Genomic DNA, 26,835 nt, shown 5'->3' with positions numbered 1-26,835 from the left:
ACACGAGTGATGTGAGGCAATTCAATGTCCCTGGAGACCTGAGTAGGGGCAGAAAGCTGACATTAGAACCTGAACTGAAGAGTTAAAAGAGAGGAAATAGAGCATCTATAGACTCTTCCTTACTGAAGCCTGGCTTTGCAGGGAAAGAGCAAGATAGGATGATGGTAGCTAGAGAGAACACTGAACAGAGGCAGACGTTTTTAAGGATTGGAGAGACCTGAGCATGTGTGTAGGCTCCAAACAATAAACAGGGATAAGTTGAAAATATCATGTAGAGAAGAAATAATTACTAGAATAAGGTTCTATTCCCAGAAAGGACAGAATGAGATAGGATCATGAACAAGGATTGGTCTTGAACAGACAAAGGCACACTTTTCCCTCATAAACTGAAAGTCAGGAGGTCACAGTGAGTTCATTTAGAGGTCAACTTTTTGTGAAACAAAAAGCTAAGGCTCACAGCCTCCAGATCTGCTTTGTCAGTACAGGAAGGACACAGTCATCAGGAGAGAGGGAAGGGGCCAGGGTGGAACCTGGATAGCAGGAGTAGAAAGTAGATGAGGGGGATGAACAGAAACAGGTAAAATTACTGCTGGGGAGGAAGGGGTGGGCTCCCGAGTCCCCTGATTGACAGGAGAGAACCAGAAAGAAAAAAGAATCACAAGCACAATCCTAGGGAATGTACACATTTTCCAGAAGAAAGGGAGGAGGCCCCAGCAAAGACATCTGAGAGATAATGGACAGAGTAGTGGGAGGAAAACTACATTGCTGTAGAAGCCATGGTAAGGAGCACTTAAAAGAAAGACCAAACAGGAAAAGATGAAGTTGATCAATGGAATCCAAAACTACAAACAGCTTTGGATGATAAATAAAAAAAAAAGAGCCATGGGGTGCCTGGCTGGCTCAGTCCAACTGGATGGTTAAGCATCTGACTCTTGGTTTTGGCTCAGGTCATGATCCCACAGTTAGTGATATTGAGCCCTGAGTTGGGCTCTGTGCTGACAGCATGGCGCCTGCTTGGGATTCTCTCTCTCCCTCTCAAAGTAAATAACCATTTTAAAAAAAAGAAAATCCACTAGATTTGGCAACAAGAAACTCACTAATAGCAGAGAGATTTTCTATAATGGTAAAGATTAAATGTGATTTCATGGAGTAGTAGTAAAGACTTGAAGGCAGCTGTAGGAACACTTTTACCTTTCAAGAATTTTAGAAATTAATAAAGTGTGAGATTAATAAAGTTTGAGGAGATGGTGGTGTTTGGGGTATTTTTTTATATGAGAGAAAACTGAACATATATGTATGCCTGTATGTGTATACGTTTGTGTGTGTGTGTGTGTGTGTGTGTGTGTGTGTGTGTGTGTGTGTTCTGGGTACTACTGTAACTCAACAACTCCACTACTTAATAGGATCATTACAGGAATTAAATGAAAGCATGTTATGAACTGAAAAGTACCATAGTAATATTAGGTGTTTTCTCATTATACACAAATTCTGATTTTTTTAAATGTAAGACACATCCTTATGTTTCTGGCCATTGAAAATTCCATTCATGTTTTATATGAGTGTAGTCATGAATCAATGAACTTTATCTTCAGGGCTCTCTCCTTGTAGCTCATAGAATTCTTGACAGCTCTGTAACGTGAAATCTCCAGACAAACTGAAACCAACAGTTGCCATCTTAGAAGTTGAAAGGACAAAAATGGAAAACTATGTTAAACTGATTTCTGTGGTTCTCGTACACCTGCAGGTTATAGGGACAAAATACTGACTGGGGATTAGCTTGAGTTTTCTTTCTACTTTGAGATCTGTTGTTAATTTAGTGAAACACATATTTCTGCCAGGAAAGACCCAGGTAAGGCTTAGGTCAAGTTATAAACCAAGCCTTTTATCATATCTGACAGCAGGAAAAACCATGTCTGAAAAATGTCATCATCAGAAAAAAAATTGTATGTTTTGCTTTGGGGTCTTTGGCTTGAGGTCTGCCTCCTATTTTAAAACCACAAAGGAGCCAAAAAGTTTGTCACTAAAGGCTAGTAATTAAATTGTGTGTGGGAAAAAATAAATAAAATCCAGTAATGAGATTACATTACACTGTATGATTTTGTCTGAATATTTTTGTGAGAGCGGATTCTCAAACCCTTGATATGAAATCAGTGGGCCTTTGGAACAGAACAATCTTCCTATTTTGCTGCTGTTTTATATATTTGAGAGCAAGTAATTGAACCTATATTTCCTCATGTATAAAATGGAAATAATAAGAATTATCTTATAAATCTGAACATTCACACCCTTGTTGGACACGGTAGGCAATGAACATTTTATCCCCGTCTGCATGGAGTTTGGGAAATTCAAAAGGCAGTATTACTAGGATAGCACTGAACAACTTTGGCACTCAGACTTTAGCTATGGATTTGAAACAGAGAATGTGTGTAAAATCTAATTACAACCCAGGCCATGAAAAGATAAGACGGGACTTACAACAGACTCAATGTTAATCACATTAAGGAAAATGGGGACAAAATGGAAGTTGAAAGATGTGAATGTTACTTTAATACATATTATCACTCTGAAAATACTTTGTGTTTTATAAATTTTGGAAGGGTTTTTCTAAATATTTTTAAATTAATTTAAATAGTTCATGTCTCTTTACACCTTTTAGTACAAATCAACATATAGCTTATTAAGTCTGTATTTTAGGGAGCACAAAAAAATAACTTTATGTAAACCCATATTAGTTTAAGTGAGGCTGCTTCAAATTGGAAGACTTACATAAAACTATCAAATGTAATATTTGGCTATCACAAATTCTCTCACGTCTAGTGAATTTCTTGGGCTGTCACACATCTACTCTGAGTGTAAAGATGCTTAGTCAGGAACAAGGACAACCTTCTATGCCAATCTTACATGAGCAGCCAACTGGCAGCAAATCTTCCAACCCATCATATGCTGCTGTCTGGTAAAGACCTGAACAGTGAGGTGAGCTCCTGGAAGAGCAATGAGTCACAGGCAATACCTGCCACATGCATTATCCTCAAGGTAAATGCATGTCATGAGACAAGGCCCTGGAGACCTAAAATAGTCTGAGCCTGTCACTTAGTACCCAAAGTAATTACTCAAGAAATAGCTCTTTCTAAGGGGACAAATTACCCCATCAGCATAAAATGACACTCTTGTGAGACTGTTGGATAATGTCTTTAAAAAAAAAAATTCTGGGGCACCTGGGTGGTTCAGTTGGTTAAGTGTCCAACTTCAGCTCAGGTCATGATCTCATGGCTCGTGAGTTCGAGCTCCGCATCAGGCTCTGTGCTGACAGCTCGGAGCCTGGAGCCTGCTTCGGATTCTGTGTCTCCCTCTTTCTCTGCCCCTCCCCCACTCACACTCTGTCTCTGTCTCAAAAATAAATAAACATTAAAAATTTTTTTAATAGGGGCGCCTGGGTGGCGCAGTCGGTTAGGCGTCCGACTTCAGCCAGGTCACGATCTCGCGGTCCGGGAGTTCGAGCCCCGCGTCGGGCTCCGGGCTGATGGCTCAGAGCCTGGAGCCTGTTTCCAATTCTGTGTCTCCCTCTCTCTCTGCCCCTCCCCCGTTCATGCTCTGTCTCTCTCTGTCCCAAAAATAAATAAAACATTGAAAAAAAAATTTAAAAAAAAATTTTTTTAATAGATAAACATTTAAAATTTGTTTTAATTTCCTGGTGGTCACCTTGACATAAAAATTATACATTAAAATCATACCAGTAAAGGGAGGTCAAGAATGGTTTTCTAAAATCTCTTCTCAGTTCCAATCTAGGTTTGAAGTCAATCCCACAGAAGGATCCCAGTAGAAACTGGTCAAGAGAATCCATAGGAATCAACTTCCCAGGAAACTAAAAAGTAAGTACCTTAGAAAGACCAGATGGCAGGGTTTTCATGGGAAGAGGCCAGATGAAGAAGCCCCACAGACCAGGTTCTCATGCACATGCCTGCTGAAGAGACACATCCTGTTGCAGAGCACGTGAAAGGAATGACTGAACACAAAACTTTTTTTTTTTTTTTTTTTTTTAATTTTTTTTTTTTTTTCAACGTTTATTTATTTTTGGGACAGAGAGAGAGCATGAACGGGGGAGGGGCAGAGAGAGAGGGAGACACAGAATCAGAAACAGGCTCCAGGCTCTGAGCCATCAGCCCAGAGCCTGACGCGGGGCTCGAACTCACGGACCGCGAGATCGTGACCTGGCTGAAGTCGGACGCTTAACCGACTGCGCCACCCAGGCGCCCCATGAACACAAAACTTTAAACATAGGTCAGGATTAACTAAAGCCCAAGTTTGCCAGGTGTATTAGTTTCCTAGAACTGACATAACAAATTACCACAAACAGGTTTAAAATAGCATAAATGCATTACATAACAGCTCTGAAAGACAGAAGTCTGAAATTAAAATGTCATCGGGGTTGGTTTCTTCTAGATGTCCTGAGGGAGAATCTGTTCTGTTTCCCTCTTAGTCCCTAGAGGTTGCAATAGTCCTTGGTGTTCCTAGGACTGGAGATGTATCACTCCAATCTCTGCCCCTACTGTCACATGGTGTTCTCTCCCCATCTGCGTCCAAATTTCCCTCTTCGTAGAAGGACACCAATCACTGAATTAGGTTCCATTCTAATAAAGTATGACCTCATCTTAACTTGATTACATCTGAAAAAAACCCTTTCTAAATATTACATTCACAGATACTGGGGGTAAGGACTTGAACATACCTTTTTAAGAGACACAACTCAGCCCACGTCACCAGGTCTTTCAGAAGCAACCTGGCCATCTATTACCAATATGGTCTGGGACCTTGTGGCATAATGTAAAGAATTAGTATGTTTAAAAGCTCAAAGCAACCTTCAAAATCACCAAACCCAACTATCTTACTTTATAGATGATTAACATGTTTCTTTTTTTTTTTAACGTTTTTGAGAGAGAGAGAGAGAGAGAGAGAGAGAGAGAGACAGAGCACAAGTGGGGGAGGGGCAGAGAGAGAGGGAGACACAGAATCTGAAGCAGACTCCAGGCTCTGAACTGTCAGCACAGAGCCCAACGTGGGGCTTGAACTCACAAACCGTAAGATCATGACCTGAGCCAAAGTCGGATGCTTAACTGACTGAACCACCCAGGCACCCCAGATGATTAACATCTTTCTAAAGCAGCAATTTACAACCAACTGTAATTTTCAGACCCAGGGTACAATCCAGTTGTGAAGTTTGAGGCAGTAAACTGTTATTAATAAAAAGCACTAAGCAGTAAACGTGATTCACTTTTCTTATATACAAGGATAGATTAAAGGCTGTGCCCATAATAATCTCACCCAAATTCACTTGCACTTCCTTCCTAGGAGAGAAGGTGGAGGGAGAAGGTACGGCTATAGCTAGAGGCTGTAGTCGTCCATAACCCATAACCCATCAAATCTCTGCCTCCAAGGAAGTATGTGGAGCATGAGAATGTCATTCAGATGTGTAGCCCAGTACAAAGAAGGTTAAAGACCTCCATCCTATGGAGCTACTTCACCAGGTAAAGATTGAGTGATACACTTGTGCACTTCCCAGTTTCTAGGCACACACAGAATTGCAGCAGAGGGTTTTGAGGGCAATTTTACCCCACCCTTTGAGTGGTCTTTATATATTATATTTCCTCTCTTACAGGTAGCAATCCCTGAGCCTGCTGCAAAAAGTAGAGAAATGGGGGAAGCAAGAGAAAGGAGATTTTGAGAGAAATACACAAACAGCAGAGTACAACCTCAAGCCAGGAGGCTTAGCCAGGGCTGGCTGCAAAGGGGGGCAAAGAAAGTGTATAAAGGTAGAATCAGAGGGAAATCTTTCCCATGTGTTACTGAAGACCTATCTAGACACAAAATTATTGTCTTCAGTCCTCTCCCTTCCAGCAGGAGGATAAGAAAGGAGTGTAAGTTAGAAAGAGAGGGGGAGAGGACAAGAGAGACACGAGTATGTATTGGATGCCTACCGTAGACCAAGAAACTTGTTAGATACAGAAAATACGTCTCATTGCATCTTCACATTCTAAAGCATTACGTGTTATTCTCATTTCACAGATAAGGAAACTGAGGACCAATGTGTCTGAATACTTTGCCCATTGCCTCAGGGCTCATCCCTGATGGAACTACGATGAAATCTAGAAATCTCTGATCCAAGGCAGCTGTTTCCAAGAAGTGGAAAGGAAGAAGGTCAAAGTCTTCATTTAAGGTTGTTTCTTGGAAACAGAAAATTTACATACTTTTGTATGTAAACATTTCTTGAGAGTAAAAAACAGAATAGATGAAAAAATGTGATGTGGATACTGCTTTTGATTAGCGTCTCGAATCTCTGTATAAGTAGCCAACAGAAAAGAAAAATGAAGAAAACTAGATAGATTAGTTTACTGGGGAGTAGGAATCTGAAAAACCATATGGGGCTTCACAGAATTTCAAGACTAAACAGTTTTAAAGTAGCATAACCAGGTAAGTGATGCATTTTTTATTTTCACATTTCACTTTTATCCATCTTAAAATCAAGGCTACAGAGTCCTGATCCCAGCTGAAAACAGGGTCTGAGCTTTCAGCCGGAATGACCGTGATGTTACATCTTCTACACAGCACTGGCACACATAGAGTGTCTGTCCATTTCAAACTACAGGGCCCACAGTATTTTGCCACAGCATTATTCCCAAAGGACAGAAGATGGCTTAGAGGACCACTAAAGGTTCAGTCTGCAAAGTATGGACAACCGTAAATAGAAAAGAAAAACAATCCCATCTGTTATACTTGTTTTAGGGTGGTCCATCTGATTGGAGATGAATAGCTGTGTAGGTACAGTCCAAGTTTACTGGGTATAATGAAATCACCCTAAATAAAGCCATTTCTTCTGCTGTGACAGTTGTCATAAATACCTGATTAGAACGTAAGAGAAGTCTTTTTCAAAGTTGGCTTCCTTCAATGGGGTTGTTTGTTAAGGGTATTCTGATTATTATTAGTTCCTGTCATAAATCCTAACTGATGATTGATGCTGATAATTTGCTAATACCGATTTTCCTAAAAGTCCTAAATTGTGAATCTCATCAATCTAATCAATCCCCTGACTGTAGACCTGACTGCAATAAACTCACCCATAACAGATGACAAGCATGTCCCTAGGCCAGTGCACCAATGACATGACCAGCATTTCCCTGCCTTCGCTGTCATGAAGTTATTTCTCACCTAAACCCGTGCAAAGGGGCAAGTCATCCTTTGTCTTCTTTTCAGTTAATCTCCACCTCAGTGGCCACTCCCATTCTAGTCACCTATGCATTCATGGCTAATCTTGGATCTCAGACTTTTATTTAAAACTGTCTAGGTGCACATCTCTACACGGCAGTTCCACAAGCATCTCAGAAGAGTATAGCAGGGTGGTTGGGGGCACATCCCCTAGACAGCCAGATCCGTTGGGATTTGGGTCCCAGCTCTGTCTATTGCTTGTAATGAAACTTCAGTTGCTAACTCCTCTCTAAGCTTCTATTCCCACATGTACAGGGAGTATCTACTTCATTAGGTGGTTCTGAGGATTAATTTACAAAATATTCACACAGTACCTGGTTCACGGTAAGTGCTCCACAAATAAACATTATAAAATATAAAACTGAACTCATCATCTCCACCTATAAATCTTTGTCTTTCACTCAGTCTCATCCTCCTAAATTCATTCTCTCCATCTCTATTATTCCTATGGGTCACTTAGTTCCATTCATTTCTGTTCTTCTATCTTCTCTTTTAAATACTTTGTCTATATCAATTTAGATTCACAGCAAAATTGAGAGGGAGGTACAGAGAGTTCCCATATACTCCCTGACCTTACACATGCACAGCATGCCCCATTATCAACATCCCCAAAATGGTACATTTGTTACCACTGGTGAACCTATACTGACATACCATAATCACTCAAGTCAATAGTTTACACCAGGGTTCACTCTTGTTTCTGTACATTCTATGTGTTTGGACAAATGAATAAAGACATGTATCTATCATTACAGTATAGAATATTTTCACTGCCCTAAAAGTGCTCGGTGCTTCACCTATTCATCCCTTCCTCTAGGAACCATTGATCTTTTTACTGTCTCCATAGTTTTGTCTTTTCCAGAATGCCATAAGTTGGAACCATACAGTATGTAGCCTTTTCAGATTGTCTACTTTCACTTAGTAATATACATTTAAACTTCCTTCATGTTTTTTCATGGATTAATAGCTCATTTCTTTTTCACACTAAATAATATTCCACTGTCTGGATGTACCACAGTTTATCCATTCACTCACTGAAGGACATCTTGGTTACTTTCAAGTTTTAGCAATTAATGAATGGTGCTATAAATATCCATGTGCAGGTTTCTGTGTGGACATGTTTTCATCTCCTTTGGGTAAATACCAATGAATGTGACTGGTAGATCATATGGGAAGAGTATGTTTATATTTATAAGAAACTGCCAAATTGTCTTCCAAAGTGTCTACACCATTTTGTATCCCTACCAGCAACGAAGGAGAGTTCCTGCTTCTCCATATCCTCCTTAGCAATGGGGATTGTCAGTGTTTCAAATTTTGGCCATTCTGATAGATGTGTACTGGTATCTCTTTGCTGCCTTAATTTGCATTTCCCTGATGACAAGTGACATGGAACATCTTTTCATATGCTTATTTGCTATCTGTATATCTTCTTTGAGGTGTCATTTAAGGTCTATGGCCCATTTTTTAATGGGTTGTTTGTTTTCTCAATGTTCAGTCTTAAGAGTTCTTTGTACATTTGGGGTAACAGTTCTTTATCAAATGTATCTTTTGCAAATATTTTCTCCCTGTCTGTGACTTGTCTTGTCATTCTCTTGATTTTCTTCTTTTTGTATAATATAGAAAAATAATTATATGAAATTACAATTTTTTCCTGAAATAAAGTTTGCAAATTGAACAGTGTAACAGAGGAAAGACCTATTTGTAATAAAAGTTGAAGTATAAAACAAGATATATTGTCTAAGGGTTTAACTGCTGTAATTTGAAGCCTCAACTATAGAAAAGTAAAAAAACTAAAGACTTTATTTCATTTTAGTTATAAGAAAAATTATCATAATTTTTTTAATACCTTGAGAAACATTCTCCCTAATGCCCTAGACATGTCCAGTGCCAAATTGTATAATGCATCATATGGCTTTGGAAGGGGTACTTAGGTAAAGTGTTCTGTGTAAATAGCAGTGTTGGAAGAATACAACAAAACAAAAAGCCATGGGGAAAAAGATAAAGAACAATCTGTACCTTTGTCCTGCCCACATAAGCTCTGTGGCAAAGTAGCTAAAGGCATCTTTTCTAGAGCCAGTCCTCACTCAGCCTCAAGGCAGAACAAGTTACCTCTCTGTGCCTGGGTTTCCTCATCTATAAAATGAGGACAATAATAGTTAACTAGGGTTGTTTTGAGGGTGCAGTTAATAGGTAGAAAGCACTTAGAAGAGTTCCTGGTGCATAGTAAACACTCAATAATAATTAGCAATTACTTTTACAGTGCTGTTTGTGAGGATCAAATGAAACATTTTTAATCTTTGAAAGCTATACAAATTGATATTGTATGTCGATAATAAAGAAGAAAATAATATCTTCTTTAAATCAGGTTATTTGATACTTGACAAGAAATTATGGGGCTCTTCTAAGATATTTGAGTTTAAACTCAGCTATAAAAATAAATACTGCTTTTTGAAATTCATGTAACAGCATTTTTTAATGTTTTATATCACATAACACATTATATTAGTCATGGTTTGTATAGACTCATTATTTTGGAATCTTGAAATCTTTCTAAATGCTCTCTAAATTCATCATATTTGAGTTAAAAAACAAATCACATTAGATTAGTAAGAAGAATCCAGGGTTCAATCAAAACCCTAGAGGAGAAAGCAGGAAAAAAACTTCTCTGACCTCAGCTGCAGGAATTTCTTATTCGACATATCTCCAAAGGCAAGGGAATTAAAAGCAAAAATGAACTATTGGGACCTCATGAAGATAAAAAGCTTCTGCACTGCAAAGGAAACAATCAACAAAACTAAAAGGCAACCGACGGAATGGGAAAAGATATTTGCAAATGACATATCGGACAAAGGGCTAGTATCCAAATCTATAAAGAACTCACCAAACTCCACACCCGAAGAACAAATAATCCTGTGAAGAAATGGGCAGAAGACATAAATAGACACTTTTCTAAAGAAGACATACAGATGGCCAACAGGCACATGAAAAGATGCTCAATGTCACTCCTCGTCAGGGAAATACAAATCAAAACCACACTGAGATACCATCTCACGCCGGTCAGAGTGGCTAAAATGAGCAAATCAGGAGACTATAAATGCTGGAGAGGATGTGGAGAAACGGGAACCCTCTTGCACTGTTGGTGGGAATGCAAACTGGTGCAGCTGTTCTGGAAAACAGTATGGAGGTTCCTCAAAAAATTAAAAATAGATTCTACCCTATGACCCAGCATTAGCCCTACTAGGAATTTATTTACCCAAGGGATACAGGAGTACTGATGCATAGGGTCACTTGTACCCCAATATTTATAGCAGCACTTTCAACAATAGCCAAATTATGGAAAAAGCCTAAATGTTCATCAACTGACAAATGGATAAAGAAGCTGTGATTTATATATACAATGGAATACGACTTGGCAATGAGAAAGAATGAAATCTGGCCATTTGTAGCAATGTGGTTGGAACTGGAGAGTATTATGCTAAGTGAAATAAGTCAGGCAGAGAAAGACAGATACCATATGTTTTCACTCATATGCGGATCCTGAGAAACTTAACAGAAGACCATGGGGGAGGAGAGGGGGGAAAAAAGTTACAGAGAGGGAAGGAGGCAAACCATAAGAGACTCTTAAATACTGAGAACAAACTGAGAGTTGATGGGGGTGGGGGAGAGGGAAAAGTGGGTGATGGGCATTGAGGAGGGCACCTGTTGGGATGAGCACTGGGTGTTGTATGGAAACCAACTTGACAGTAAATTTTACATATATATATGTAAAATTCCAGTCTGCTATGAACACACTGAATGTCTTTAGGCAAATCATTGAGCTTCTCAAAGCCTCAGTCTCTGTACACATAAAATTACCAGGTAGAAGCAGATAATCCCTAAGGTCATATCCAATTATAAAATTCCGTAAGTGGTAGATTAGGATAAACATCACTATCTTTGTTTTTTCTTGGGATAACTTTTAAAGGACTTGCCTTAAGTCATATGTTTGGAATTTTAAACAAGCAAAAATACCATTCTCTTGGCTCCCAGACTGGAACTTTCAGTGTATGAATCTCAAACTTTTCAAATCAAAATGCCATAGAATTCTTTTATTATCTAAAAATATTGAAAATGAAGACAATTAAAGAAAAGAAACTCTACAATTCTTAGCAAGCTGACACCACCTGAAGATACTTTTCAGTTTTGATCTCTCAGGCAAAATAATGCCTCTAGTAGCTTAATGGTAGCAAAAATCAAAAACATTTCCAAAAGTAGAGAAAGCCAAGTCATCCTATTTATATAGCCTGAGACCAACAAACTACTTGTGCTGTCTCCCTGCACTAATCTCAACACAGCCCAATTTTAAGAAAACTATAGTGACCCCATCTGTACTCCACCAATGTGCTAACACTGCCCAGCAAAGGACAGCAGGAGGAATAGGAGGTTGGCAGATAAGAGAAATAAACATTAAGCATTTTAAAGTCTCTTATTCTCTTATTGTTTATGTTAACATCAGACAAAGTAGACTTCAAGATAAAGAATATTACTAGAGATAAAGAGGGATATTCCATATTGTTAAAAAGTTCAGTTCATTAACAACATATGATAACCATAAATGCATAAGCACCTAATAACAGAGCTTCAAGATACATGAAGCAAAAACTGACATGACTGAAGGGGAAAAGAGACAAATCCATAGGCAGACACAGAATATATATTTTCCTTTCAGTCATGATATTAATGTATCAAACAGAGAAAAATCAGTAAGGATAGTGAAGATTTAACAATACTAAAAACCAACTTGATATACTTGATTTTTATAAAACACAACCAACAACTGCATAAAATACTCTTTCTTCAAATGTGCATGGAATAAACATCTAGATGGGCCATATGATAGGGCATAAATCAAATTTCAAAATTTTTTCAGAGAACTTAATTATACACAGTACTTCTTTGACTACAACAGAATTAAGTTAGAAATCAGTTACCAATAGATATTGGTAATTAACAAACCTACTTCTAAATAATCCATAAGTCAGAGCAACAATTTAAATTTAAATTAGAAAATACCTCAAACAAAATGCTAATGAAGTCAAAATTTGTGGGATGTAGCTAAAATTGTGTTTGGAAGGCAATTTCTAGCTTTGAATGTTTATGTTAAAAAAGAAGAAACAAATTTTAAAATAATGACCTAAACTTCCATATAAAGAAGATGGAAAAAGATGAGCTAATTAAACTTAATTAATTAAAGAAAACATAAAAGAATGGAAAACAATGAAATGATAAATAGGGAATAGATAAAATTGAAAAGCCAAAATCTAGATCTTTAAAAAGATTTTTTTAAGTGATTAACTCTGTCAAGACTGATCAAGATAAAAAAGAAAAAAAGGGAAGAAAGAAAAGTCACAAGTTACCAATATCAGAATGGAATAAAGACATCACTACAGACTTTACAGACCTTAAGAGGATAAGGGAATATCATAAAAAACTTTATGTCAATAAATTTTCCAACTTAGATGAAATGGGAAAAGTCCATTAAAAACACAAATTATGAAAAGTGACAGTAGAAGTAATTTAAAAATCTGGACATTCCTATAACTGTTAAAGATATTTAACTTTATGGGAACATTTAAACTTTTCCATCAAGAAACCTCAAGGCTTAGATAATTTCATTAGTGATTTCTCTCAAACATTTAAGGAAGAACTAATAACAGTTCTATGCAAACTCAGAAAATAAAGGAGGAAGAAACTTCCTAAAGTGTTATATGAGGCCAGGATAAGCCTGATACCAAAACCTGACAAGAACATTTCAAGAAAAGAATATAAATGTAAAAACTCTTAATAAAATATTAGTAAATTAAATCTAGTAATATATAAAAAGTATAATGCATCATGACCAATAATAGGCTCTTTCCTGTTAATGCAAGATTAGTCATTCATTGCAATTTATTGTAACAGTATCTCATTTAAAGCATAAAGTATGACAAAATTCAAACCCATAAATTGGGAAAACTGGGAATAGAAAGGGAACATCTTAAATCTGATAAAAATCATAAAAGTAAACTATGGTTTTCTTCTCTTTGCTCTCACCAACACTTTTAACACCAATTGTGTAGGTTTTTTCCCCACACCAACCAATGATCTGCTACCAGCCAGGTGTCCTACAATTCAATTCTGACACTATCTACCTGGACTTAGTGTTAAATCACACAAGTTATGGGTTCAGACTCACAGATTTTACCAATTTCAGATGCCAGATGCAACTCTGGACCTCCTGTATCTGTAACTGAGCAGCTATAAGTTAGAAGTTCCCATGACCCTCTCCTCACAATCAATAATTTTCTGGAATGGCTCACAGAACTCAGAGAAACATTTACATTTACCAGTTCATATAATAAAGGATATGATAAAGGATACATATGAACAGCCAGATGAAGAGGTACACAAGGTGAGGTCTAGAAGTGTCCTCAGTTTAAGGAGCTTCTTTCCCTGTGGAGTTAAGATATACCATTCTCTCAGCACATGGATGTGCTCACTAATCCAGAGAGCCTCCAAACACTGTATTCTAGAGATTTTTACGGAGGCTTCATCGTATAGGCACGATGGAGTATTAATTGAATCCCTAACCACTGTCCTTTCCTTGGAGGATGGGAGAGGAGGCTTAAAACTTCCGAGCTACTAATCATGGGTTGGTCTTTCTGGTAAACAGACCCCATCCTAAAGTTATCTGGATAATTATCCCACCAAGCATCACTTCTTTAGAACAAAAGACTATCACCCAGGAAATTCCAAGGGATTTAGGAACTCAGCGTTAGGAACTGGGGTCAAAGACAAAATATAGAACACAAGAAGCTCTTAGCATCCCTATCACTCAGGAGATTACAACGATTTTAAAAGCTCTATGAGAGGATTTGGTGGCAGATTATATAATAATAATATATCTTATTACTTACCAGAGCGTCTATATAAAACACAGCTAACAGTATACTTAGCGGTGAAAGACTAACCTATTTCTCCTAAGATTAGAAACAATTTCTGCTAAGAATGGCTCTTCTATTTAAGTTTAAACTGGAAATCTTGGCCAGTGCAATGAAGAAAAAAAAAAACAAAACACATAAATGTTAGAAAATATTTAATTGTCTTTATTTGTAGATGGCTTCATTTTGTACATGGAAAATCCTAAGACATCTATAAAGAAACAGATAGATGATTTTGCAAGGTTTCAGGTTATAAGATTCATATAGCAAAATTAAAGTGCTTATACTACCTGATTTGAAGGTGTAGTATAAGCCACAGTAACTAAGATGGTTTAATATTAGTGTATAGATATTCAAATAGATCAGAGGAATAAAATAGACCTCAAAATTTCCATGCTAGCTGGAAAACTGATAGTTGACAAAGGTGTCAACGCAACTGAATGGGGAAAAATGTCTTTTCAACATATGGTGCCAACAAAAACATGTATATCCATATGAAAAAGAGCAGTCTGGGGCACTTGGGTGGCTCAGTCAAGTGTCCAACTTCAGCTCAGGTCATGATCTCACAGTTCGTGAGTTCGAGCCCTGCATCCAGCTCTGTGCTGACAGCTCGGAGTCTGGAGCCTGCTTCAGATTCTGTGTCTCCCTCTCCCTCTGTCCCTCCCCTGCTCACACTCTGTCTTGCTCTCTCTCAAAAATAAAAACATTAAAAAAAAAAAAAAAGAAAGAAAAAGAACAGTCTGAACTTCTTACACCATACAAAAATTTAGAAATTTACCATAAAACTTAAAACTATAAAGCTGCTAGAAGAAAATTTCAGAGACTATCTTTATGACCTTGGGATAGGCAAAGATTTTTTAGACAAGTTTGATAAAAAGTGTCAATCATAAATGAAAAATAATCAAGCTGACTTCATCAAAATTAAAAACTTTTGTTCATCAAAAACACATTACGATAATGAATAAACAATCCAGAAACTGAGAAATATTTGTTACACCTATCTGATAAAGGACTGGTATCCAGACTATATAAACTACTATTATAAATTAATAATAAAGACAACCCAATTTTTTAAATAGGCAAAACTTGAAAATATATTTTAAAAAAGAAGCACATGAAAAGTGCTCCACAGCATTAATCACCAGGGAAATTCAAATTAGAACTACAAGATACTACCACATACGACTCAAATTGCTGAAGTTTAAAAACTTACAATATAAATATTGGGACAGATAGGAAACAAATTGGAACTCTCCTATTTCTGGTGGGAAAGAAAAAATGCAGCAACCATTTCAGACAATCACTTTTTTGTTTCTTTATAAGTTATACATATCCCTACTCTATGACTCAAATTTCCTGCTCCAAGGCACTTACCCAGGAAAAGTGAAAACATGTCTACACGAAGACTTTTACAAGAACATTCATAGCAGTTTACGGGGCGCCTGGGTGGCGCAGTCGGTTAAGCGTCCGACTTCAGCCAGGTCACGATCTCGCGGTCCAGGAGTTCGAGCCCCGCGTCAGGCTCTGGGCTGATGGCTCAGAGCCTGGAGCCTGTTTCCGATTCTGTGTCTCCCTCTCTCTCTGCCCCTCCCCCGTTCATGCTCTGTCTCTCTCTGTCCCAAAAATAAATAAACGTTGAAAAAAAAATTTAAAAAAAGAACATTCATAGCAGTTTTATTCATAATAGCCCAAAACTGGAAACTAAAATGTCTATCAATGAAAGAATGGTCAAATTGTGATATAATCATAAAATGGAAAGCTGCACAGTAATATTAAAAAAAATGAGCTACTGATACCCATATCAACATGAATCTCAAATTTCAAAAACATTTTGCTGAGTAAAAGAATCTAGATGCAAGAGGACATTTATTCTATTTGTAGAAGGCTCAAGAATAGACTGAACTATGGTAACAGAGATCAGAACAATAGTTGGTCTGGGGAGGATCAGAGGAAGGGGGCTCAGTGCAAAGGTACATAAAGCAATCTCACAAATTGTGGAAATGTTCTCCATCTTTATTAGGATGTTGGTCACATAGGTACATCCATTTGTCAAACCTATCAAAATGTATCATTAAGATCTGTGCACTTTATACATTAACAAATAAAAATCCAGCATTTTCAAATACGTTAACTGTAAGGTGGGTATGTCCTGTTTTTAAGAAAAAAAAAATAGCTAAATTGTGTTGTGATTAGTCAGAGTACAAGATGATTTTCACTCTGAGTACTTTCACTCAGAGTACGAGATGATTACACACTCGTTTGAGAGGTCCTCTAGATAATAAGATCCTTTATTACACTGAAAATGATGAGGTGTACAAATATATAGTTTAAAATAGCTTTTTAGGAACATATATGCTGCATAGAACTCAGCTCAAAAATTAGAAAATGTCGTAGCCATCTTGGTTCCAAAGAATCTCACAGACATTGGACCCAATAGTCTCAGAAGCATAGGTAACTTGAGATCATTTTCCAAGGAAATAGTCCTTATTACAGGTGAGCTACCTATGTGAGTGCTCTTAGCACACAAGGAAAACACAGGTTTCAGAGAATTAAAAAGGCTGTAAGAAGCTTTTGCACTCACAAGTCAATCTAGCTACGTATGACATTTTCCTGCATGGGCAAGCATCTTCAGTTTCATCTTGACATATCTACTGCTATCTTCTTAAAAGCTGATTTTGCACATGAAAAAAATGCCATTTCACATATAGCAAAACACTTAAAATCTCCCTCACACGTACAAAAAAGTCATATGTCTCTGGAAAACTGGTTATATTTTTATCATTACTGAGAACTGGTTAAAATTAAGTTACATAGTTTATAGGAGACTTACATACTATCTTATTAACTAGCTATTGGTAATATGACCTACACATGATAAATAGTATAACCAAGATGTTTCCAATCACTTGCTTTCTCAATGACCTCACCATGTAAAGTCTAATCATATCATAATTTACATGAAAATAGAAAACAGAGGGTCAAAAACGTAGTCAGGACTGTGCTACTTGGGATAATGCCTTTTCTCCTTGGTAACAGACACCAGTTCTATCCTACCAGTGGCTTTCCATTCCACAAATCAGTGAACTAAAAGGATCTCTTTCTTAGAATCAGTATAACTTATCACTGCCATGGCTGATGTCAGACCTTGTGGCCAGGGTTGGGCAAAAAGGAAAAAAAAAAACCCAACAGATCCAAGAATGTGCTGGTCTCAATGGGCCGGGTTTGGTCAAGCAGAAAGATTCATGCTGCTCTCAGCAACAACTTGATCATTCGCTCCATACTTAGCTAATACTAACTGGGTGACAGAGGTAGTAGTTTAATCTCATTGAACTGGGACACTATATTGAAAAATTATACTATTTGTTAATGGATACATTTGGTATATCTCTGGTCCATTTGGGGCCATATCCAACTTAGTTATTAAAGAACTTGGAAATGCTTTGTAGAAGATGTCACTATTAAAAGCGATCTTGCCTATTTTGCTTAAACTCTAAAAAAAAAGTTATAGAATTTCCTTAGGACATCCTAGAATATAGTGGGCTATTAATATGTATTTGTTGAATGAATGAGTGAATGGTATGGGGCTCTAGTATACTGCTGAGCAACTCTAATATTTATGCATAAAGTTAAGCATTACTTATTGGCTTCATTTGAATAGGTATAGTTATATAAAATAATAAGAATAGCTTGTAATCAAGTATCCACTGCAGAGCTGGTAGAGCAGGGATACTATTTTGAAAATACTATACTGGTATACTGGACTTGTGGCTCCTCACCCAGTAAAACCAAGAGGCTTTAACACTTTCAGAGAAGGGATAAAGAACAAAGAAGTTATTGTTCAACTTTAACTTGCAAATTGTATTTGTTAGTTCCATTTTTAGTTTTGATCTGCAGGTTTTGTTAAGAAATAATGGAAATTGTGGCACAAAAACAGACACTCAGATCAATGGAACAGAATAGAGAACCCAGAAATGGACCCACAAGTGTATGGCCAACTAATCTTTGACAAAGCAGGAAAGAATATCCAATGGAAAAAAGACAGTCTCTACAGCAAGTGGTGCTGGGAAAACTGGACAGCAACGTGCAGGAAAGTGAACTTGGACCACTTTCTTACACCAGACACAAAAATAAACTCAAAATGGATGAAAGACCTCAATATAAGACAGGAAGCCATCAAAATTCTCAAGGAGAAAGCAGGCAAAAACCTCTTTGACCTTGGCTGCAGCAACTTCTTACTCAACACGTCTCTGGAGGCAAGGGAAACAAAAGCAAAAATGAACTACTGGGACCTCATCAAAAGAAAAAGCTTCCGCACAGCGAAGGAAACAATCAGCAAAACTAAAAGGCAACCAACAGAATGGGAGAAGATATTTGCAAACGACATATCAGATAAAGATATCCAATACCTATAAAGAACTTATCAAACTCAACACCCCAAAAACAAATAATCCAGTGAAGAAATGGGCAAAATACATGAATAGACACTTCTCCAAAGAACACATCCAGATGGCCAACTGACACATGAAAAAATGCTCGACATTACTCATCATCAGGGAAATACAAATCAAAACCACAGTGAGATACCACCTCACACCTGTCAGAATGGCTTACATTAACAACTCAGGCAACAACAGATGTTGGCAAGGATGTGGAGACACAGGATCTCTTTTGCACTGCTGGTGGGAATGCAAACTGCTGCAGCCACTCTGGAAAACAATATTAAGGTTCCTCAAAAAATTAAAAATAGAACTATCCTGTGACCCAGCAATTGCACTACTAGGTATTTATCCAAGGGATACAGGTATGCTGTTTCAAAGAGACACATGCACCCCCATGTTTATAGCAGCACTATCAACAATAGCCAAAGTATGGAAAAAGCCCAAATGTCCATCAATGGATGAATGGATAAAGAAGATGTTGTGTGTGTGTATGTGTGTATATATATATATACAATGGAGTATTACTTGGCAATCAAAAAGAATGAAATCTTGCCATTTGCAACTACGTGGATAGAACTAGAGGGTATTATGGTAACCGAAATTAGAGAAAGACAAATATCATATGACTTCACTCATATGAGGACTTTAATACACAGAATAGATGAACACAAGGGAAGGGAAGCAAAAATAATATAAAAACAGGGAAGGGGACAAAGCATAAGTGACTCAAGTATGGAGAACAGAGGGTTACTGGAGGGAGTGTGGGAAGGGGGATGGGCTAAATGGGTAAGGAGCATTAAGGAATCTACTCCTGAAATCATTGTTGCACTATATGCTAACTAACTTCAATATAAATTTAAAAAATAAAAGAAAAAGAATAAAACTAACTAACTAACTAAAAATCATATGACAAGCAGCCAGCACAGCATATAGGTGCTAGACACATGTTTGTGGCACTCAATAAACTTCTGGCAAGAGAAAGAAAGAAAGGAAAGAAAAGAAAAGAAAGGAAACTCAAAAGGCTTTTCTTAAAATACTAAGAACCAGAGCCTGAAAGAATGCAGAGAAATGAAGCTAGAAAGAACTCAGGACATGATAAAACTCTCAACTCAAAGGAAGGAGAAAAAAAATACCTTTTAGTCACTGAGGGAACTAGAGATGACAGGAGACAGTGAGGAAAAAATGAAGGAGTTCAGACTCAGGTATCCGGACTGTCCTCCAAGGCTCAAAACCCTGGGTGGGGATGCAAATGGGAATAGAAACACCCAAATAGGCCTAGAGGAATCCAAGTATCGGGGGACTCATTCCTCATTTCTCAAAATAAAAACTTTTTAGGGGAGCCTCGGTAGCTCAGTCAGGTGAATGTCCAACTTCAGCTCAGGTCATAACCTCACTCATGGGTTCGAACCCCGTGTCAGGCTCTGTGCTGACGGCTTGGAGCCTGGATACTGCTTCTGATTCTGTGTCTCCCTCTCTCTCTCTGCCCCATCCCCTGCTCATGTTCTGTCTCTCTCAGAATAAATGAACATTAAAAATTTTTTTTAAAAAATAGAATAACTTTTTTAAAATGCCAACTCCTTAAAGAAGACTAGCATTTTACATGCCAATTCAACATGATGCTGGGTTAATAGTGTAGGAACAGTGTAGGATGGTATCTCACACCATAATATATAGAAAGCAAAAAGATGGAATTCCTGGGCATCCCAGGAAAACTGAAGCCAAGCAGCCTGGGGTTAGGATGAAGGGCCACAGTGAGCAGGGACTCCATGTCTAGAGGCTGTGATAGGACTCCCATTCTTCAGGGGAAGATAACAGTTGATGTCCCAAAGCAGGCAGGATCAGCCATACCTCAGTGACACCTAGGCACAAGATGTGACCAGTCACACCCGTCAGGCATCAGAGAAGACAAAGAGACAGCCCAAGTGCCATCCTGCCACCATGATAATCTAATTGTCCTTGTACCCAGTCATATTGGGGAAGGAAACGGGGGGGGGGGGGGGCAGTGAGACCCCATGACAGAGAGGAGACAGCTTCATAAGGAGTTTCAATTTTAAACCGATTGCTTTTATATTTAAAAGACACTATTTAAATTCCCTCTTACTGGGGCGCCTGGGTGGCGCAGTCGGTTGAGCATCCGACTTCAGCCAGGTCACGATCTCGCAGTCCGTGAGTTCGAGCCCCGCGTCAGGTTCTGGGCTGACAGCTCAGAGCCTGGAGCCTGTTTCCGATTCTGTGTCTCCCTCTCTCTCTGCCCCTCCCCCGTTCATGCTCTGTCTCTCTCTGTCCCAAAAATAAATAAACGTTGAAAAAAAAATTTTTAAAAATAAATAAATAAATAAATTCCCTCTTACTAGTAATTTTTAGTTTCCCTCCCACAACCCACACCCCACCACCATCAGCAGAAGTAAGAGTTTAAAAACTAGATTAGATCAGTTATATAAAAATAATTTTAAGTTCCTTTCTTTGTATGCCTGAGTTACATTAAAATAATAATAATTAATGATGGCTATTATTATATACCAGGCACTAAACTCACTACAACTGTTAACTCATGTGTTAATGACAACTATTCTATGAAGTAGGTACTATTCTTATACCCATTCTACAAATGAGAAAATTGAAACACAAAATCACACAGCTATTAAGTGACAGGACCTGAACTTACAACAGGCAACTGGCACCAGAATCAGGACTCTTCACTCCTTTGGTAAACTGCAGGTAATTCTGAGCAAATTCGACTTTGCAAATTAGCAAGCAGTACAGCTGGGATTCAAGGTGACCTAGCTACAATCATAAGCTCTGTTCACCACACTACTGCTTTTTTTCCTTTTCCCCTTCTTCTGATAATAGAGCCACTTTTCCTTTGGGTGCCTGCACCTTTCCACAAGAGGCTGTGTCTGTCAAGGATCCCCACCCAAACCAGCTGATCAGTGAACCTCCCTACTCACCATAAAGAGTACAGCAAAGGACCCAAGCCAGGCCAATTACAATCTCTCCTCTTCTGGGATTATAGGTGCCATGGTAGATGTTACTCGTTCTTTTTAGTAACCAACATATGCATCACTTTCTTATATGAGGACTCCACCATCTTGAAAGCAGATCAGAGGAGGCCAAATATACCAGATACTCACTTTTTTAACCTCCCTTGCAACTATGGTGCCAGCATAAATGCCAAGCCAGGGTAATCAGAAATATAGTCTCCAGATTTTTTGTTTTGTTTTGTTTTCTGTTTGTTTATTTATTTTTTTTTTTTAGATGGGGGGATAAGGGCATAGGGAGAGAGGGAGGGAGAGAGAATCTTAAGCAGGCTTCATGGAGCCTGACATGGGGCTTGATCTCACAACTGTGAGATCATGACCTGAGCCCAAACCAAGATTTGGATGATCAACTGACTGAGCCACCCAGGTGCCCCTAGATTCCAGCTTTTGATTAGAAGTTAATGACCTAAAGAAGTGGAGACTGGACACAATCTATTTCTAGAGAGGATGATACATGACAGCATCTACATCCAATTTCCTGAGAGGTTGCAATTGTAGCAACAGTGTTTGAGGCCTAGGGTCCAGTGTTGCTGTCAACAATACAATGCCCCCAAGGGGCCTGCCGCAGGTCAGTGAAGCTTGTCTGCAGGAAGACTCGGTTATAGCTTCTGATAGGGAGCCTCTGGGGCTTGCCTTGCAGCCCTCCTGGAGGTTCTGTGAGCTACTTGATAAATCTCTTTTAATAAGCCTTTACTACTTAAAATAACCATTTAGTTTCTTGTGCTTAAAACTAGGAATCAGGGGCACCTGGGTGGCTCAGTCGGTTAAGTGTCTGACTTCATCTCAGGTCATGATCTCACAGTTCGGTGGGTTCGAGCTCCACATCTAGCTGTCTGCTGTCCACACAGAGTGAGCTTCAGATCCTCTGTCCCCCTTTCTCTCTGCCCTCCCCCCTGTTCATTCTCGCTCTGTCTCTCTCTCCCTCCCTTCCTCTCTCTCTCTCTCTCTCTCTCAAAATAAATAAACTTAAAAAAAAAAAAAACTAGGAATCAGCTTTAGTGTTTAGCTGCTATAATAGGCTAACACAAATATTGTGGCTTAAGACAACTCAGAATTATTCTGTTATAGTTCTGGAAGTCAAAAGCCTTAACATCAGGGTATCAATAGGGCTGCATTCCTTTCTGGAGGCTCTAGAGAATAATCCATTTCCTTGCCTGCTTGTGGCTGAATACAATAAAAATCCACTTGGTATTAATGGTGTGGCAAATAAAAGGCTGATTTGAGGCACTATAAGAAAGGTACTCTCCTAATCCAATTCTCTGATCTGAAATCACGGACCTGGAAAAGTACAGAAAGGCACCTTTGAGGGAAAAACTTGCAACCACATAAAAGTATTGCTTATCCTCCTTCTAGCTTTTCTTATGGAAAATACAGGAAGTATGGCCATTTGACAAGATTAACCATGCACTGGAGAAAGGAAAATATCCAGTGCTTTGAATCTTTATTGACATTGGCTCTAAAATATGCTAATTCCTAGAGACCCATCCTGTGGTACACCATTCATGGTTAGGGATTAAAATATCAGAGACGCCCACCTACTCATAGGCCCAATGTAACCATAAACCCATCATGTGATTATATTCCAAGTCGAGTGTATACTTGGAATATGTAGACCCAAAAGTAGGCAGAATTTACCATTCGTTCCCTGAAATGTGGAGTGATAGAAATGGATAAGTAAAAGCTCTTTGACCACCCAACTGCTAATAATACAAAGACTAGTTCCACCAGCAAAGATGAAAGATGGAGGGGTGGTGATTCTTACCACATTTCCATTTACCTTATCTTCTTGAAAAAAAATTTTTTTTTTAATTTTTTTTTTTAATGTTTATTTATTTTTGAGACAGAGAGACAGAGCATGAACAGGGGAGGGGCAGAGAGAGAGGGAGACACAGAATCTGAAACAGGCTCCAGGCTCTGAGCTGTCAGCACAGAGCCCGACGCGGGGCTTGAACTCACAGACCATGAGATCATGACCTGAGCCGAAGTCGGATGCTTAACCGACCGAGCCACCCAGGCGCCCCTGAAAAAAATTTTTAAATTTTATTTGAGAGAGAGAGAGAGAGAGAGCGTGCATGCACATGGAAGAGGGAGAGAGAGAAAGAATCTTAAGCAGGGCTCCACACTCAGCATGGAGCCCAACACAGGGCTTAATCCCACCATCCTGGCATCATGGCCTGACCCAAAATTAAGAGTCGGAAGCTCAACCAACTGAGCCACCCAGGTGCCCCCATTTACCTTACCTTTTCATCACTGTAGCAGAAAGATAGATCTTACAGAATAACAGTGGATTATTATAAACTTAACCAAATAGCATCTCTTACTGTACATCTCTTCCAGAGGTAGTATGTTGCTTAAGCAAATCAACATGGTCCTTAGAACCTAATATATAGCTATTAATCAAGAAAATGTTTTTTCTTCTTTTCTTCAGTATGCAGACACCAAAATCCCTATCTTCATGTTTCTTTACTCATGTCAATTTCCTGGATCTGTGCTAAAATCTAGTCAATGGATCCCTTAATAACACCATGTCACCTCCATATGACAAAAAGAAGTATGTTATAACAGATACCTTGCTAAGACAGTGTATATAAAAAGAAAGAAGAAAATCCAAGATGATGTCAGGATCTGAAACTTCAATAAAGTTTCGGGGAGTTCACTGATTTGGACAAGTTGAAATAGCATGCCCAAAGTGCAGGTAAAGTTACTAGCCTTGTATCCCTCCTCAGCTAAAAAAAAAAAAAAAAAAAAAGCAAAAGATTTTCATGGCTCTCTTCTGGAATTGGAAGGCAACATTCCCATAAGCATATTTTTTTGACCCACTGATTGGACCTAAAAAGCTGCTCACTTTGAGCAGTGGCACAAATCAATAGAGAGTTTTCTATCTGGTATGAACCATTGTTCAAGCAGCTCCACTACATGGCTTTTATGAGTCATCAGATCCAAAGTGTTTAAAATATCAAATGAGGCAAATACAGATGCTGAATAGAGTCCATGGCAAATCCTGATGCAAGAGTCATGTGGCAGCCCTTAGGGGTTTGGCTGAAGGCTATGCCCTTTTCAGCAAGTCATTATTTCCCTTGAGAGAAACACCTTGCTGCTGAACTCTGACAGAGACTAACTGTCAAATCACGGGACACCAGATGACCACTGTGACTGGGTTATCTCATCTGCCTCACCACAAATTGAGTACACCCTGGAGCATATTATCATCAAGTCGAAGTGTTTTTCTACAGGTTTCAAAGCACAAATACATTCTAAAAGCATAAATTGCATGAGCAAGTGGTTCATACTTCCAGCATGCCTACGTCTGACCTAATGCCGGCCCTCTTCAGCTCATACTCAGGATTCTGGAGAGTGGCCTGTGAATAACTGACTATTGATTAATTGCCAGGGAGAGTAAACTTTACATCACTGGTTGTTAGATTTTTTTTTTCTGATGCACAGTTATTTTCATCAGTCACATCCTTTTGAGTCTTGCCTTCAAGCTTTACTAGGGCAGCTCCAGAGAGCAGCCTTTACTCAAGTCCAATTTATCTCCATAATTAAAGTGGTAACTTTCCAAGTATTGTGCTCTATGAAATCTCTATGCCCTAGCTGGTAACAACATGAATATTTGCCAGTCCTGTGTGCTCCAAATATTGTTCTGCCCATCCTTCTAGCAGTCACTTCCCTGGCCTCAGACAGTTTCCTCTCACATGTGCGCAGATCACTTTTTAGCCAAAGACTCAAGGGGATCCCCCTAGAGATCTCTGGAGTTCTCTCTTTATGGAGTTCTGTCTCCTCAGTACTCCACTGAAAAATCTGGCAGCCTTGACATTCCCCTATGTCTGATCTTCATCTCTTCAATTCAGCAAGACTAGCAGAGACATCCCCTGGCCCCAGCCACATTTCCTCTAGATAGTGACTCTAGATAGTACTCATCTTGTTAATTTCCTTTCTTTCAGTCCTACACTGTTTGTTGTCCAATGCTTGAAAAACATTATTTTGTAGAATTTCTTGGGTACTTTCCAGTTAATGTAGTATGGTAATCCAAACTCTGTAACTCCATCCTGGCTGAAGCAGAAGTCTACAGCATCATTCTTAATGAGGGCCTTAGAATTCCACTGAATGGATGTATGATCTGGGCTACAGGTATTTGATAGGAAAACCATACCTTGTTCACCACTGTACCCAAAGATTCTGAGGAATGATGGAATTTGGCATATAACAGGACTGGATAAACATGTATTTACTGAATAAATTAATATTGAGACTATGTCTCTTTATTTCTTAGTATAAAAAGTGCTGAATGAACATTTTTGTTGCTAACCTCTACCGGAGTCCTACCATAATAATTATTTATTTAGGATATATTTCTCTAAGTATAAATACTGGCTCAAAGAAAAGGCAGATTTTAAGGCATTAATGTTTACTTCCAAATTGACCAAATGGAATCAATTTACATCCCCACTGGCCAATAAACTTTTTATGAATACTTATTTCTCTATATCCTTGATAAAACTGGATATTTCATTTTTAAAAATCTTAATTTCATAGGTTTGAGAGGTTAATTTTAGTAGTTATTTTTATTTATTTGATTACTACTTAGGTGATCATTTTTACAATTTGTTTTCATTTGTAATCCTGAGTGATTGTCTACTACTCAAAAGTTCTGTGATTTTTGGTGGGGGGGGGGGCGCCTGGGTGGTTCAGTGGGTTAAGTTTCTGACTCTTGTTTTTGGCTCACATAATGATCTCGTGGTTTGTGAGTTCTAGCTGCTCACTGACAGTGGTGAGCCTGCTTGGGATTCTTTCTCTCTTCCTATCTCTCTGCCCCTCCCATGCTCCTGCTCGCTCGTGCTCGCTCTCTCTCTCTCTCTCTCTCTCTCTGCCCCAAAACAAATAAATAAACTTAAAAAAAGTTTTGTGATTTAAAAAAAATTGTTTAATGTTTATTCATTTTTAAGAAGGGGGCGCATGCGTGGGCGAGGGGCAGAGGGAGAAGGAGACACAGAAACAAAAGCAGGCTCCAGACTCCAAGCTGTCAGCACGGACCCCGACGTGGGGCTGGAATCCACAAACCACGAGATCATGACCTGAGCCAAAGTCAGCCACTTAACCGACTGAGCTACCCAGATGCCCCATGATTTTTTTAATTAACAA

At 38.5% G+C, this 26,835-nt stretch overlaps 1 protein-coding gene and 1 long non-coding RNA gene across 6 annotated transcripts in view; one reads left to right on the top strand and one right to left on the bottom strand.

Moving 5' to 3' along the window:
• Window positions 1–6,269, top strand: part of LOC147572643 (uncharacterized) — a 46,051-nt gene extending 39,782 nt beyond the window's left edge. For 2 of the 5 annotated variants that reach the window (XR_015246215.1, XR_015246217.1), the window contains 3 exons: window positions 3,776–3,869; window positions 5,347–5,522; window positions 5,654–6,269. This is a non-coding gene — a long non-coding RNA (uncharacterized LOC147572643). The remainder of the gene's footprint in view (window positions 1–3,775; window positions 3,870–5,346; window positions 5,523–5,653) is intronic. The other 3 variants (XR_015246219.1, XR_015246218.1, XR_015246216.1) reach the window with 2 other exon arrangements.
• LOC147572642 (uncharacterized) overlaps window positions 1–26,835 on the bottom strand; it is a 319,037-nt gene that overhangs the window by 158,988 nt on the left and 133,214 nt on the right. The window lies entirely within an intron of this gene.

This window comes from Puma concolor, chromosome E4, assembly GCF_028749965.1.
Source record: "Puma concolor isolate L17-30 chromosome E4, mPumCon1.1.hap2, whole genome shotgun sequence".
In the NCBI taxonomy this organism is placed as follows: domain Eukaryota; kingdom Metazoa; phylum Chordata; class Mammalia; order Carnivora; family Felidae; genus Puma; species Puma concolor.
This window is presented reverse-complemented; position numbering and strand designations above follow the sequence as displayed.